Source organism: Oxyura jamaicensis, chromosome 1 (genome assembly GCF_011077185.1).
Source record: "Oxyura jamaicensis isolate SHBP4307 breed ruddy duck chromosome 1, BPBGC_Ojam_1.0, whole genome shotgun sequence".
NCBI classification, from domain to species: Eukaryota; Metazoa; Chordata; class Aves; order Anseriformes; family Anatidae; genus Oxyura; species Oxyura jamaicensis.
The window spans coordinates 109,374,421-109,391,006 of NC_048893.1; the positions used below are offsets into that span (position 1 = coordinate 109,374,421).

General features: G+C 46.9%; 1 long non-coding RNA gene across 1 annotated transcript; it reads right to left on the minus strand.

Moving 5' to 3' along the window:
- Positions 1–4,018: 4,018 nt before the first annotated feature.
- LOC118160745 lies at positions 4,019–9,915 on the minus strand. The gene is made up of 2 exons (XR_004747654.1): positions 9,802–9,915; positions 4,019–6,128 (listed from the first exon to the last, which is right to left on the minus strand). It is a non-coding gene; the product is annotated as an uncharacterized LOC118160745 (long non-coding RNA).
- Positions 9,916–16,586: the final 6,671 nt, after the last annotated feature.

The window sequence follows — 16,586 nt, forward strand, 5'->3', positions numbered from 1 at the left end:
AGGGACCTGTGTTGAGCCTGACACCAACACTATCCAAAGGTGAGCAACCCCTTCAGAGAAAGGGAAGTGATGGCAGGGGGAAAAGAAAAATTGCTCGTGCTGTGTTATTGAACATGCAAATGAAGGCTATTTTGACCTGCTTGGTTTCTTACCCCTCCTTTCTCCTCCCTTCGATGCTCACACAGACTTTTACCACAGGAACAAGCTTGTCAGTAGCAAGACTGGTAAATTGCTCACACTTAGCTGTACCTACAAGGCTGAGAGTGAAAGGTGGCAGCAAATGAAGATACCCCACGGTACAGGTCATTCTCTCCAGAACATTTCTCCTCTTAACACCTTTCCCCTAAAGCAGTGGGAAACTGTGAATTCAAAATATGTGTGAGCAGGGATGTGGGGGATAACTCAGCTGCCTACATGCTCTCCTTGCTGAGGCAGATGAGTGGTGGGTCACATCATGTTAGCACCATCATGTGGAGATCAGAACCCTGGAAATTTGATATAAGATTGTTCTGGCTTCAACTGGGATAGAGTTATTTCCTTCCTAGTAGCTGGTGTGGTGCCGTGCTATGGATTTAGAGGGAAAATAATGCGGATAACACACCTATGTTTTACTTTACATTAAGCCTTACATTAAGTAATTTACATTACCTTACGTTAAGTCAAGGACTTTTCAGCTTCTCCTGCCAGCAAGGAGGCTGGAGCTGGGCGGGGACACAGCCAGCACAGCTGGCCCAGGCTGACCAGAGGGATGTCCCATACCACATGGCATCGTGCTGAATAATGAAACGGGGGGGAGTTGGCTGGGTGGAGGGTGTTGGCAGTGCTTGGGGACTGGCTGGACATAATTGGCTGGTGGTGAGCAATTGTGTTGTGCATCACTTGTTTTGTTTATCTTTTTTTTTTTTTTTTTTTTTTTTGTCAAGGTGGATTAAGGAGGTTCAAACCAGCCTTTCTGCTTGTGAGGCCTGAGGCATGGGCGAGGTCTCTTCCACCGTGTTTTGGTGCTGCCCCAGGAAGACAGCGTCCCTCCTAGCCTGTCAGGTGGCATCACTGTGCCCTGTCTCCTTCAGCCCCTAATAAAATTGGTCTGAACCTAAGTGGTTACAAAAACACTATGATGCTAGCTGCTGATACCTAGTGAGACCAGAGGGATGAACTGTTCTCATTGCCTTTTCGGAGGATTTATTTGAGAATTGGATTCCCCTCCGTTCCAGCCATGTATATGGCAGACAACCATCTGTTAACCTGCTTTAGAAACAATTATTTATGGTTCCAGCATCTCAATACTATTAAAAAACAAACAAACAAACAAAAAACACCTGGGCAGCAGACATAAGGCAGTAGGCTAAGACATAAAACCACATATTTTATTTTCCATACTACGTTTAGTCTGCTCCGTTACTTTTTGCCTCTTTTCCCTCCCAGTCCTTGTCTACATAGACAGTGAGCACTTTGGGCCAGGGACCTTTTTTCCTTTTGCAGTTTCAGACTTGAGACATTCCCTAACGTGGCCGCACAGTGCAAAATGCATGGGCATAGCCCCTGCCTCGCAAGTGCATCTAGGAGTTAGGTCTTTAGGAAAAGACACCTCTGATTATTACCTCATCCTTCCACCACTGAACCAGAGCCTTCTCCTCTCGCCCTGCTGCCCCACCTGTGAGCTCTGCCTCTGGCAGCAAGGCAGTGCCCCGCAGGCTGTGGTTGGGACCACCATCCTCCTTGTGCACAGCCATCGCACCTGACACCCCGAGCACACTGCACCAGATGGGGGTGGCTGCCCCCCAGGTGCCTGTGGTCATGGGTGGTGGGCTCAGTGCCATGTGGAGCGCTCCCCATGGATGCCCAGGAAGGACAGTGAGGCCTGAACCCCCCTTAATGAGTTTTTTTTTTGTGTTTTACGGGATTCCAGTGTACCACTTAGCTAAATGGCAAATTTACCAATTACCCATGAACAAAGTCCCTATTAATGAAGCAATTAGGATACCAATTATCAGTACATACCAATTACCCATTTCAGCAGTAATTATGTTATTAGGTTACCATTCACCACGTTTACACGAGCTAAAAATCATCACAAACCCTTTATTTTAAAATACAAAATGAAAACATAATGAAATATGGAACATAATGAAATACACATAGACAGTAGGCAAACAGTGGATGTTTCTGCTGATGTATTAAGTACAGCAGCTTAAATTAAGTTGATCATTTTGAAATATAACATTTTATATTTATCTATATAAAATGTCTTGTATTTTGATTTTTTTTCCCAAAACCAATACTTGAGAATATTATTCTGCAGGAAATCTGAGGTGGCTTTTTTTCCAGTCTTACATGGAATGAGGAAAAATAAGATTATTTTTTTTTCTGACAAATACCATGCCAAATTTAAATAATCCATTTTCCCTCCTAGCTGTCTGATGAAGTCCTGAACACTAGCTAAAGTCTCACTCCAAAGTAGTTTTCTGGTGTCAAAAGAGAATTTCCAAAAGTGTGTAATTTTAGCTCTCAATCCACGATGGAACCAATAAGAGAAGCACTTGCCAAAATCAAAGATGTCCTAAGGGTGGAAACACAGAAAAAAGTGGAAACTTCAGAAAATAAATTAAGCTCATATCTCAAGTAACAGTGCCGAACTTCTCAGAACAGAATTAGCACAACTGCCAGCGGTTGCCCACAAAGATCTGTGTTGCACCTTGTGAAAACTGATGAAATTTGTTTTCCAGCATTAGGAATTCTCTGCAAAAGCTGACTTTAGCAGCTTTCTTGTTGTTGGTATCAGAAACACTGCTAAGCTGAAATACACAGCCACCCTTGCCTGGAATGTGTATGAATGGGGCATCTTTAGGAGCAGAAGCTCGTATATTTCATGGTGGAAATTGTATGTACACACTTTGCATCTCCTTGAAGTGGGGAAGGGAAAAGAAAAGGAGAAGTGTTTCCAGGTCCACTTGACCACCTGGATGAAAAACAGAGGAGCTCTGCAGGGCAGGGCACTGTTTGTAGCACTTAGAAACTTTCCAGGACCACCAGGAAGAAGGAAATATGCTGCCCCTGCTCAGCCAGACCAAGGGGACAGCACCCCATCCCTATTGACCCACCATGACCCAAAAACGTTTGGGAAGACTGCCTCCCTCATGAGTATGGCCCAGGCCAGTGGTGATGCAGAAGCTCCCTCAGCGCAGAGGCTGAGCTGCAGTCAGGTGGCACTTTGAGCTCACGGTCCCACAGACATCCAGACAGAAGGAACCTGGTAAAACATCCCTCACGGAGAGCTTTCCTTTGCAGAGAACAGGGAGAGGTTCACTCATCTGATCTCACCCTGGTATGGGGCTGGCATAGAGCTGATGGGTGTGCCTGGGTCTGGGAAGGGGACAGAGACATTGGGTCCATTACCAATGGTTAAATATGACTCAAGCTCTCAGTACACAGTGCAGAGACCCTGGTGCACGGTGAGCAAGGGGAGGGGAAAGGCTCACCTCACTCCCAGCCCCAGACAGGCAGAGTTGATTACTGGAATGGGCTCTCCCCAAGAGGACACCGAAGGGGGTATCGATCAAAATTTCTGTCACACATTAGCAGTGACTTGGTTTTCAGAAGCTGAGTTTGCAGGGAGGCAAATGGTACTTCTCAGGGCTTTAGAGTTTACCCCCTAGCCTGGTGCTTCCTTTGCATCATCCTGTCAAGAAAAGGAGCAGCCACTGCTAAAGGAGGTGAATTTTCACTGCACAGAACCTCATGGGTGTGATGGATGTCTGAAGCCTGTTTCTAACACTCGTGATGGAAAAAGAGATTTGACTGGACTGTTGAATATCTATAAAATTGATGAACTGAGTCCACAAAGCAGGAGGAATTGTCACCACTGCAAAGAGACAGGCTAAAGTCTCTTCTCAGCACTGGCAGAAATTGATCCTTCTTCAACATGGACTGCAATATTTGCCTTCTTGTGGAAAATACCCACACTGAGCAGAAGGAACAAATGGAACTGCAAATGTTTTTTCCACCTTCAAAACACATATTTTTTTTAAGATCTGAATAGCTGAGCTGCAGTAATGGGAGCATGGCTACCAAGCGCAGTCAGGAGCAGTGAGCATAAATAGTGGATCCTGGCTCAAGCCAAGCAGTTATTAAACCAGACACAGTGATGAAGCCAAAGGTAATGGGGTCCAAAACTATCTGAACTGCCTAATTGGTCTCTGCTGGAGACAGTGTCTGGGGAATATTCACCTGTCCAAAAAAGGACACGCCTGTGTTGGAAAGCTGAATCTCTGGAATTCAAGCAAGGAGTGTGGAAAGCCAAGACAGCAGTGTGGATTTCATCTTGGCTATCAGCTGGGAGTATCAGCCTTGGAACGTGTCTTATGAGATCAGGCTATGGAAAATCCCTTTAAAGAGATGGACCACACGAAGTAAATCATTTCCAGGCAATTGGACTGGACCAAACAGTGGCAAAACCCATGATAACAACACTATATCATGGCAGCAAAGGATACATTTAAAAAAGAGCAAAACGAAGCTACAGGTTTAGTAACGCCCTGTTTAAGAAAAAAATAGAGGAGAAAAGGGAAGGAATGTTTTTTAGGGTACTAAATTGTTGAGAGCTTTCTTCCTGTCAATAGCAAAAAGCTAATGCAGCAACACAAAGCTGAGTGGAATCAGCAACACCACCCCACAGGCATGAAATTTTATAGGGTTTTATAGGAATTTTGCAGCTATAACAAAATGTCTTCATGTTCTCAGAGTACCTGCACCAGCAGTTTCTGATCGTTTTGATTTGCAGACTCCAGAGATTTTTCCAATGCATACACCGATAATAGAAAGCTGAAGCTCACTGCTGACATTTGTCTCCCCATTGCTGCTGTCCTGAACCCCTGTGTGCCAGGGCTCTGCAGGACATGGGTTGAACAACTCTGAGCCACTCCTTCTTGTGTTTGCTGAGGCCTGGAAGGCCTTGACGGTGGCCAGGTAGGCCCTGTGATGGACCCTGGAGAGACATCCGGATGTCTTGGACCACCTCATTGTTGTCCTGAGCTTTTGTAAATGTCCAGCATGCAGGAAGAGAGCTGCTGAGAAATGCACGACCACTGTCCAAAACCCGCTGCAGACCAAGCCTGCCAAGCGAGCACACAAGTTCAAGTCTCACGGGCCCTCCATGGGTCAGCCTGTCACCACCTCTGGGTGCCCAGCATGGTGGGGAGTGCGGATGTGGAGGTAGCTCCTGCTCCTTCTGCTTGCAGAGCACACACCCAGTGGGCTCACGCGTAGCTCCAACACCCCCCCCAAGATAAATAAACAGACAAAAATTACTAACAGCAAACAGGCACAACAACAATGCCCCAGCTGGAAGCCTACTGGCCCTGCTTGAAGCAACAGCATGAAAAGGAAGAGCTTCCATTCTCCCGAGAGGCAGGTTATAAAAATGCATGATACACGCAGCCATGAAGGAGATAGACCAGTAAGGACTTGATTCCCAGCCTCTTCTCCAAAGGCCTAGGGCTGAAATAACACGGGTTGCACGTTGCACTTGGGGACCTTCACAGCATTCATGTGGGAAGCTTGCACGAGACCAGTCTGCATCTTTCCTGGCACAGCTCCTCCTTTCTTGCTTTCATGAATGAAAAAAATTATCCCTGTTTGAGCCCCTTACACACAACATAATACTAATGATAATAAAAAAGAAACAATTTTTATACATTACTCAGAACTGCATCTGTGCTTGGTGCCTCAGGCCCAGTGTTGTATTTACCGTCCTGCCTTTGCAGCTCCCGTAAGGCAGTGCTGTTAATGATAACAAAAGTGTCTTTGCTCTCCTTTCCTGGAAGCTCCACCTTGCTTCTCTGGGGGTTAAACTTCCCAGAATAGAGATAGTCAATGTAATTTTCAGGCTTGCTGGAAACGATGTTGCTGAGCATCATGACAAACAGAAGAAAGCCGAAAAAGCCAACGATGATGAGGATGTAAAAAGAGGCCATTATCTCCTCTTGCATCTCTAAGGCTGGGTTGCTGTAATTATTGAAGCGAGGGGTCTTCTTTTGTTCTACGAGCATGTGGACTAACTCCGGCACGGCCGAACTGCTGTTTGTGTGGTTGCTGAAAGCCATCTTCTGCTTCCGCTCTGGCTGCAAAAGCTAAACAAAACAGAGCAAAAGAATCAACTTAGCAGGCTAACGCACTCCTGTCCTTCATGTCTTCTAGCTCAGGCCTCATACGCTTTCCTTTGCTGTGTAACTATCTGCATTTGGCTGTCCTCTAGCTGCAGGGCTTGCATGCATGGAGCTGCTGTGAAAGCCAGCAGGAAGACAATGCAGGAACCAAGGGAATTAAACACTGCTGCCACCCGCACGAAAGACGTGCACGCACACGCACACGCACATGCTACTCCTGCACGCTGGCTTTGTTTTGCTGGTGACGTAGCATCAAAATCAGGACGTGTCAATGCATAACACTGACAATTCCAGTGACTATCCCAGAGGACAATGGGACAGCTCACTCCGAGGTACCACCGCAATGCAAACACCACCACCACCAAGGCGAGAGGAGGGCAGTACTGGTGTTAAGCTCTGGGTCCTGAGTGGAGGGGCCGTCAGCACTAAATCACCCTCAGTAAAACATGCTGAATTGAAAAAGAGCTGTTGGGAGGAAATAAATAAATCCAAATTTATGTAAGTTTGTTATCTTGCTGGGAAGGAAATGAGAGAGAAACAATTTACTGCCAAATTACATTTTGTGGGGTTGTCTTCTTTTTCTTTATGAGCTATTTTTAAAGTATTTTTTAGAACAAGAAAATCTTAACACCTTGCCTGTAAGCAAACCACAAAGTCATTCTATTTTCAAAAACCTCAAGATAAAAAAGTTTTGACTCCTTCTCCCAATTCCACATCCAAATAGTAAGCTTTTTCTTTTGGCAGCTAGAATTTTCCATTTTTGATACAAATCTATGGGTAATTTTTGATTCTCTGAAATCCCCTTCTTTGGGAAGTACGCGTTAATCTCAGAAAAGCTTTGTGTAAATCTGCCCGTCTTGCCCAGCTGTAAATAGAAGCAAAGAGTTTTATCCTGAACGTGTAACCCCCACTAATTTAAAGTCATTCACTCTCCATGTTGCTCTTCTTTGCTTTGCAGCTAGCACTGGTTATCCTGGGGAGCTCTCCTGTTGGAAAGGCTCTGTACAAACTGAGGATGCAACCCCACGTATTGCAGTAAAGAGCTCTGGGAATTAACAACACCTGATGATCTGACCGCTTCCAGAAATCATTTCAGTAAACTATTTAAAGAGCTAATTATGAATAACATTTTCTGATAGACACTATAGCAAGCTCCCTCAGAGCAACTCTGCCTGTCAGTCACCTGAGAGACATTTGATAGGATTAAAATGAGCATAACCCTTGGAAAAGCTCATGGCCTGGGTCAGGGCACCCATCATCCCCAGCTGGCAGCCTCCACCCCTTCTCTCTCTGGAGCAGGCACTGGTGGTGATGGATCTTTCCTGCTTGTGCTTGCACCAGGACGAGCACTGCTGCTGACCCAGGGAAGGCAGGCATTTCCTCTCTGTCCAGCTAAGATGAGCCGGTCACCTGAGCGCTGAACCACTGATCCAGTGTCTGAAATTGCCTGAACATCCTGGATAATTAAGGCTAGCTATTCCTGGTTAGGTTTCCTCCTTCTTGCAACTATTATCTTCTAATGAAGGTGTTTACTCTGCTGGCTGGGTGGTGACTGGTGTGCCTGGCATCTATTAATAGCCAGATCACCACTGCAAGCGGTTACATCAGTTGAGCACAGAGTTTATGTGGGGCCCATTCACAGAGACACACTGAGATTTACAACCACAGTACAGGAACTGGAGATGTGCCCGGGGAACATCAGGAACTGCAACAAAAGTGGGTGTTTGGGACCACACGGTTCGTGTAGAGTACAGCCCTTAGCTAATTAAGATCTTTCGGTCTGCACAAAAAAACAGAAAGGCAACACTCACTCCAGATTCCAAGACAGATGCAAGAAAACTCCCCATAGATTGCAAAAGTGTGTCTGGCTACATCTGCTTGCCTGTGGTAGAAATTGGTGATCATGATGCATGTGCCCTGGTGTTCCCCTTCCAGAGGGGGAATGGGGGCACGATGTGAAGAAAAGTGATCTATGCCTCAACAGTAGCTAATTTTACTATGAAAAAAAAAATATATTTACTGAAAGTAGATTGACTTTCTGATAAGATTTTCTCTGTTGCTCCCACAGCCCACATATCAATTTTGTGGCTACTGCCATGATGAGCTGCAGTACCCGGAGAGGAGCAAAGTTCAGGGTTATACCATTTGCCCTTATTCTTTTTCACAGGCAAGACTTTTTAACTTGCTGCAGTAAGGGGAAGGACAGGCTGGATGGACCTTCCCTCTCACCTTCTGGAAGATGACCTCAGGTTGGGAACCACAGCCTTGCACTGCCCTCCCAGTCCCTTGGCACAGGCTCCCATGACTCCTGCCACCACAGGAGCAGGGCTGATCCTTTCATGATACATACAAATTGCTGGGGTTCAAAAATTTAATACAAAAGCACAGTGCTTTTCCCACACAGTTCCTCAGGCACTGCCTTTGAAAGGATACAGTGCTTTGTGCTCTAAAAAAGTGCAACTAGCTAAACATCATTGGACTGGCACTTAGAAGGTCTGCAGGCATGGGTATTGCTGAGCCATGTGCCACCTCACCACAGTAAAATCTTGCACATACAGAAAATTAGGGGGGGAAAGATGCATTTATGAATTTTTAATGCTTTTCTGTACAAAATACAACAGAAAAAAACAACGGTGTGGGTACTGATCCTCAGAAAACAGTAATGAAAGGCTTGAGGCAAATGACATAACAAGCTGAAAGGGCAGATTATCACTTGCTAACTTGAACAGCCACCACATTCCCCTTAGGCCAGGCAGCAGTACAGTGGGAATTTTTAACCAGCAGGTAGTGGGGGCCAAGTGCGAGTACCACATCATGGAAAGGCAGAACCTGAGTTCACCCAAGAGTGAGAAGGAAGAAGCCTAGGGTAAGGTCTTTGGTGGCAACTAGGGAAGGATTAGTGACCGCGGTTGTGCCACACCAGGCCTCTAGAAAAGAGAAAAGAGGTCTCAGGTGGTTTTGTATAAAGAGGGCTGTGTGTCGCAGGTCTATGGACACATGTACCCTCACATCCCCCGCACATCAACACTCCTCAAGACTTCAGCCGTCTGCATGGTTACCTCTTCCACACCCCTGTGTTGGGTGTATAGGTTGGAAATCAAACTTTCTTTCCATGGTGGGACTCATCCCCTTTCTACCCATTTCCCTCTCCACTTTTCCACAGCCTAAAGACTGTTTTTTTTTTTTTTTTTTTTTTTTTTTTCATTGTTGTTGCTGTTTTTTTCCCCATTTCAACTGTTTTCTATATATGTACAAAGTTGTGTTCCACACACACCAAACATAAATACAAATTATCATCTGTCTCATAAGTCCATGAACAAAAATGCACATGCACAGATGTGCGTCCACATACTTCTCTCCCTACACACACAAACACACACTAAGATATAAAAACATCCACAAAGCTACATGTATAATGCCACAACTAGATAATTTCCAAAAAATGACTGGTAGCTTGAGTGATAAACAGGGCTGCTTTTCAGAGGACAGCACCTGTGACAAAAAATGATCCAGTGGATGTATCCAAAACATTGGAAAAAGTGAAATGAAAATTTAAAACAATGCCTACTTATCACTACGTAGACGAAGACATAACAAGAGCTATGAAATGTTGTACCTGCTCGAACAGCTTACTTACATGCAGACTTGGCTGTGTCCTGGGAGCAGCACCTCGTTCAGCTGTCAGGCTTGCGCCCAGCTGACCAAAGCATTTAACTATTTAAGGAGCATAGGAGAGGAGTGGCTTCTGCTTCTCGCCTCTAGCAAGTAATCACGGGCACATTATGCATGAGGGAGTGTCGCCAAAATAATGTGGTAACAGGATAATATGGGCATATGAGGCTTGTAGGACACGGGGGCTCCAGGCAAGTGGCCATTTGTGTTCCCTCATCTTGTAGGGGATGGGATAATATTGACCAGGACTCAATTGCCCCAATACCAGGCAAAATAAAGCAGGAATGCTGTTCCAGGCAGGTGCTTGCTGCTGGACAGAGCCCGTGTAAGAGAAGATGTGAGCCTGGGGTGATTTTTGGTTATTTGTCCAAGATCTGTCATTTGAAAAGCCAACAGGCCTCAAAAGTGGGAAAGTGTCTGTGTCCCTGTTCCCCCCCAATGTGTTTGGCTGATGCCACTTCATTGTGACAGAGGGATGAGGCTAGGCAGTTATGTCTGCTCGTAGTGCACACCCACAGCCCTGCTCTTCCTGCTCTACCCTTCTGGTGAAAGGATGGGGAAAGAAAGTAGACGGGAATAGGAAAGAGGATGTCAGATGAAGCAACCTCGTTATCTTTCATCTTGCATCGTCCTGCCACAATGTCTTATATCCTGTTCTGCCAGCTGGGCATGGGTGTTTTATTCCATTCATACACCCTCCACATGGCAAAACAGCACACATTACACCCCTTCACAATTAAGTCTCTTTTTAGGATCAACATATAACACCAGCCACGGCTTGCAACACTTCAGATTTAACTCAAGCCTTGTGATGGGAGTTGCAAATGACTGCTGCCCTGGGGTTGCTTTGTGCAACCAGAACAAAACTCTAGGCACCTCAGGGAAGAGGAAAGCTCATGTTAATGTGGGCTTGGTTTCCTTCCATGCCAAAAGCCAAAAGACAGGAGGGAGCAGGACTGTTAAGTTGAGGGTAACCAGGGCCCCATGACAGCAGGGTATGTCTGCAAGCAGCAGCTATTGCTATTAAATTGCAGTCAGACAGATTCATAAATCTTTATCTGGGACTCAGTTCAAACCTACTCTTTTTTTTTTTTTTTTTTTTTTTCTTCCAAGTTTAATCTTCACTGGATAGCACACACTGCTTTGAAAGCATCAGCAGCTCATTAGATGAGCTGCACTTCTGGCTAACAAATGCAGAGCCACAAATAGGACGAAAATCAGAAGCAGAGAGCTACTGGTTGGAGAAGAGCAGATCTGAGGGCTCCCAGGCAGGAAGGCTGATGGAGAAAGAGAGTTTGGGGTGAGCTCTCTCATGTGCTTCCCCCCACCCATGCATAACCTGCTCTGCTGCCAGACTGCAGGGATGTTGCACAGCTAACTGCCATCTCCAGGAGCGAAACATGGTACAGAGAGCATTACTGGTCTAAAGTCACGAGCCATCCATGAGACAAAAGCCTGTGGAGAACACAAAACACCCACGGGCCTGTCTGTATTGCCTTGCACCAGGCTGAGCCAGAGACACAGGCTGGCTGTGTCCCAACCTCTAGCTTGGTGAAGCAAAAGTCTCCTTTCTTTCCTCTTCCCTAGATTTGATGGCCCTTTTTCTTGAAAACAGAATCAAATGGAAACTTATAAGTATAAACACGGATAGTAAGTCCATCTGATGCCCTGAACAACATGGGAGTATGAGTGGGACAGCCTCAAGCATACAGCAAAGTTTGCTGTTTGGGGTTTGCTTCACTGCCTGGGACTCTGGAGCTTCCTTGCTCAATAGGGAGAGACAGGTAGCCCCAAAGGCTGATGAGTCCATCTCTCAGCACAACTTGCCCTCTAGAAGGTCTTGCTTTCTAATGACTGTGATTAGTGTCAGCCTCTGATGTGACAACAGTAAAAGTGCTGTAAGATGGACTCCCCCATCAGTCATACCAGGGCAAAAGGATGTGGGATCCCTTCTTGTCCTTCCCAAAGCAGGACTGCAATGATCCCACATCACCTGGAGGAAGCATTCAAATACAATTATCTATAAAGATAATAAAGGGGCTGGGGTAGCCTAAATGTTTAGGTAAGGGGAAGGACGGAAGTTGAGGGAGTGCTCGATCCCATTGTGGTGTGGATGGCAAGAGGTGGGCAGCCACAGCCCTGTCCCTTGAGCAGGAACAAGCACTCAGCACCTGCCTAATGGTGACAACCTCCTTCCTCCACCCACAGCCGTAGAAGTCTGTGCTGGGGCCAGGCAGCACCTTCCTTTTTGAAAGGTATGAAGGAAGAGGGAATGGGTTTGGAGCAGAAACACAGCTAAAGGGCCTGAAAAATTCTGACAGTCTTTCAGCGAAGGTACATGGACCCTCGAATAAGATGGGATATTTCCATCATCTGTATAGGAGGTAGGCTAAGGCATATCAGCTGAGGATGTTATCCTCTTACTATCATAGAATGATAGAATCATAGAATGGCTTGGGGTGGAAGAGACATTAAAGTCCATCCAGTTCTACCCACCCTGCAGTAGGCAGGGATGGCACCCACTAGATCAGGTTGTCCAGGACCTTGTCCAACCTGGCCTTGAACACCTCCAGGGATGGAGCATCCACAGCTTCTCTGGGCAACCTGTGTGAGGACCTCACCACCCTCTGAGTGAAGAATTTTCTCCTAACATATAATCTATATCTCCTCTCTTTTAGTTTAAAGCCATTCCCCTTGTCCTGTTATTGCCTGAGCCAAAAGTTGCTCTCCATCTTTTTCATAAGCCCCCTTCAAGTATTGAAAAGGTACAATAAGGTCACCCCTGAGCCTTCTCTTCTCCAGGCTAAACAGCCCCAAATCTCTCAGCCTGTCTTCACAGGAGAGGTGCTCCTCTGATCATCTCTGATCATCCTCACGGCCCTCCTCTGGACCCGCTCTAACAGGTCCACATTCTCCTTGTGCTGGGGGCTCCAGATCTGGATGCAGCACTCCAGGTGGGGTCTCACGAGGGCTTAGCAGAGGGGAACAATCACCTCCCTTGCCCTGCTGGTCACCCCTCTGTTGATGCAGCCCAGTACGCAGCTGGCCTTCTGGGCTGCAAGCGCACACTGCTGGCTCGTGTTGAGCTTTTCATCCACCAGAACCCCCAAGTCCTTCTCTGCAGAGCTGCTCTCAATGAGTTCCTCTCCCGGTCTGTGCTCATGTCTGGGATTGCTCTGACCCAGGTGCAGCACCTTGCACTTGGCCTTGTTGAACCTCATTAGGTTCACATGGGCCCAATTTAATTATTGAAGTTTCATTTTTCTTTAAAGACAATAAAAGGAAACAATACAAATTAGCAAAGCTATTTTAATCATATTTTTGCACTGTTCTTGAATTTTAGTGTCATCATCTCTACAGTGAGAATCAAAACCCTGGAGGGAGATTCAGGGGCTGGTGGAAATTGAACCAGTTTCTGTGCTCTCTGCTTCCAGGAGCCACGGACACCTGGAAGTACATTACCAAGACAGGCAGACGTGTCCTTAAAATCCTACAGGTGGGAACAAGTCAGGAATGAAAGATTCAGCATGCTACTGAAGCACCTGGACGAGCCCAAATGAGCTTCAGACTCAAAGCATTTCCCTTGCACACTTTCCTCTGCAATGTGCAAGCTTGTTTTCCATGCTCTCATCCCCATTGGGGAAATAAAGTGGATCATGTCTTCAAGCAACATTTCCTGTTGAGCCAGAGTGACCTGCCTGCCTCGGAGGAAGTGGGATGAAGGAATGTCTGGATCTAAGATGAGCAACGGAGTCTTCCTCACGTGGCTGAGTCCTGCAGACAGACCACACTGGTCATCGAGGACAGCAGGGTACTGAGGATCTCAACTCCATGTGGTGCCTTGCATGCAAGCCTTGTGACTTCCTCAAAAAAAATCTGGGTCATGCCCTGGCAGGTATTTGCTCTAGGAATGAACCATCCCCAAGACTGGGAGGCCTAGGTGTGTGTCTTCCTCATCAGCCCTCCTTGGGGTTACTTGTTAGAGGACAGTGATAATTTATGTAGAAAAACCCTTCCAAGGACCCTGCTTGGGCAGGGCTATCATCTGCATGTCCTCCTCCCAGCTTCCTCCTGGTGGTGGCCAAGTCCTCCTGGCTTCCTGGGAGGTGCTGTCCAGGGGCCTTCCAGGCCCTTCTGCAGGCACAGCGCTGAGGGTGGGGGCTGCAGGCAATGGCCCCAGCACAAGGCAGCACACGCAGCCTCTCGCACGGGTCACAGCATGTCACGAATTGCATTGCCCAAGCCTCTGCTGCTGAGGATGAGCCAGAGCTTTCATTTTGCTATTGCAACAATAGGCCTTGGGCTAGTCCTGGCTCTCCAGTGACCTGTTTCTCTCTCGCCATGCCCAAGTGTAGGTGTGAGAAAAAGCTTGTCTGAACCCTTGAGTGTTGATGCAAAGCACTCTTGCAGCCCTGCTCATACACGGGCTAAGGGAAAGCAGCATGGTGCTGGCATGTGCGCTCAGGAGTTTCTGCTTTGTGCCCATGTACTATGTGGCAGTTGTGTGGCTCACTCCTTTAAAAGTGTTGTGTTTTTTGTTTGTTTGTTTGTTTGTTTGTTCTCCTGCAGGATCTTTAGATGTCCCTCCTCAGAAACAGGAGGAAACCCTGGATAGCTGTCTGCACAGTGAACACGTCAGGAGAAAGAAAGGGCCTTCTGCTGTCTATGAGATACACAGTGCTAGTCAGACTGCAAAAATGATGCTGTTAGACATATTTTTTATGAGTGATTCTGATGACAAAAGTCTCAGGCAGATAAGTTTAGATTCCCCTGTGTTTCTTTATTTTTTGTAGCTTTTCCAACATTTGTTGTCTGCTTGGTCTAAATGCCTTTAGCTTTCTCCACACTCCAACGCAGCAGGCCTCCACATCCTTTGTGGCTCCCTCACTTTTCTCAGACCCTTCCTCTGCCAGGAAATCTCAACTTCTAATGCTCTCTGAGCACCACACATCACCAGGAGGCAGCCATCACAGCCAGGGCCGCGGAGGCCCATCCTCTGACAACGGAGCGTGCTTCAGACAATGATGTTGCAAAGCACTGCTGACCTATCTGCTCTTCATCACTTGACTCACTTTGCATGCGGTCTCTGTGCAGTTGTAACCACTTCAGGAGCTGGTTGTCTCAGAACCACATCTAGGTTTTGCCACTTGTGACTCACCTACTGGCAGTAAAATTCTGGCTATTGCCCTATAATTGTGCCTGGGAAGCAAAAAGATCCACGTTTATTGTGGTCCAATGTTCACGTTTTTGGCTCCCATCCAAAACACATGGTAATATGATTTGAGTAGTATCACCTTCAGGACAGCAATAAAAGCAATTGCCACTCCCATCCTGTGCTTCACATCCTGTTTCCATCACGGTCTACACATTAAGGAGCTCTTGCTGAGACAACATCACCCTGGGACAACCTGAGCCAGCCCGCGGCGGTGGCTGCTGGCTGTTGGTGACACCAGAAGATAGCAGTGTCCTTCCCACAGGAGGAGAAGAGCAAGAGGAGGAAACCCAAGCACAGTGGGATGCTGAAGAGCAGCACCACCTCTGGACAATGCTGATAATGCCCATGAAATTTCACAAAGACATTTTTTTCTTCCATGCTTCACTCCTGATTGCACCCAACCATCAGGTTGCATGGAAGAGGAGGGGGCTTACAGTGTGGGGGGATAAGTCAGTTTTGCTGCCCTGTGAATGTGGCCAGCAGGAGAGATGTAGCTGTCGCTGTGGGGTTACCCTTTCTGCTGCATTACCAGCAGTCAGGGCTTTATTTCTGGACCATTGCTATGATGACCTTCTTGGATATTGACCTTGAGCTGGGCACTTCTAAAACCAATAGCTGGGAGCAACCATCCAAGCTCCGTCCATAATGTCCCAAAATGGAAGAAGGAGGTGTCAGCAGAGGAGCGTTTGTGTAGGGCCATGATTTAGTGAGGCACCCAGGGTGAGGGCACACACGATGGCAGAAGACCAGGCAGTTTGGCAGGTTGTCCCATGTTGTCCCAGCCGCTGTAATTGCTCATTTCCTCTTCCCCCTCCTCTGAAGATCTCCAGATAAAATGTGTCAGACTGAACAGCCTACCACAGAGTTTAATGTTTCCTCAGAAGAGACAGCGAGTAAGCACTTCTGCAGCAAGTTACCAACTGGTGCACGCTGGTCTGGTCCCTACTGTAGGTGTGTGCTTGCTTGCTTTGTTGAATGGAGACTGTAACATGTTATAAAACAACAAACAAATCCAATAAATCCACAGCCAGGTTACAACATCCCTTTTATCCCTTTTTAAAGTTTTCACAGACTGCTTAGCTCTCTGCAGGTTCCCCAAAGTGCCAACTGCTCCTGTGGATAACTAAAGAGGAAAAATGAAGAGGAGGCAGGGTAATGCATCACCTGTGAGTTCTCATTCAAGAAATCTTGAGGGGAAAGAGGGAAGTTGCCTGGAGCTGGAGGAAGGAAGCAAGATCTCTCAGTGCCTTGGGTCCTGGCTGTCTTAGGGGGGTAGCTGGGCAGCAGGTCTGGGGTTCCTGCATGGCTGCTGGTCCCTGTGAGCAACTATTGGGTGGGTTTACTGCCTTTTAACTTGCCCAACACTTGCCTCTGCTGTTAATGCAGTTTTGCCATGGCATCCAGGGGCTGTGCTGCAAAATGTGTAATGCACACAATGGCAAGGTAGTTCTGTTTGTTCCTTTGTACCACCAGATCGTGAGGTATCGCTCTTCATCATACACCTTTCTTCAGATCAGACCAGCTCCCTTGCAGGC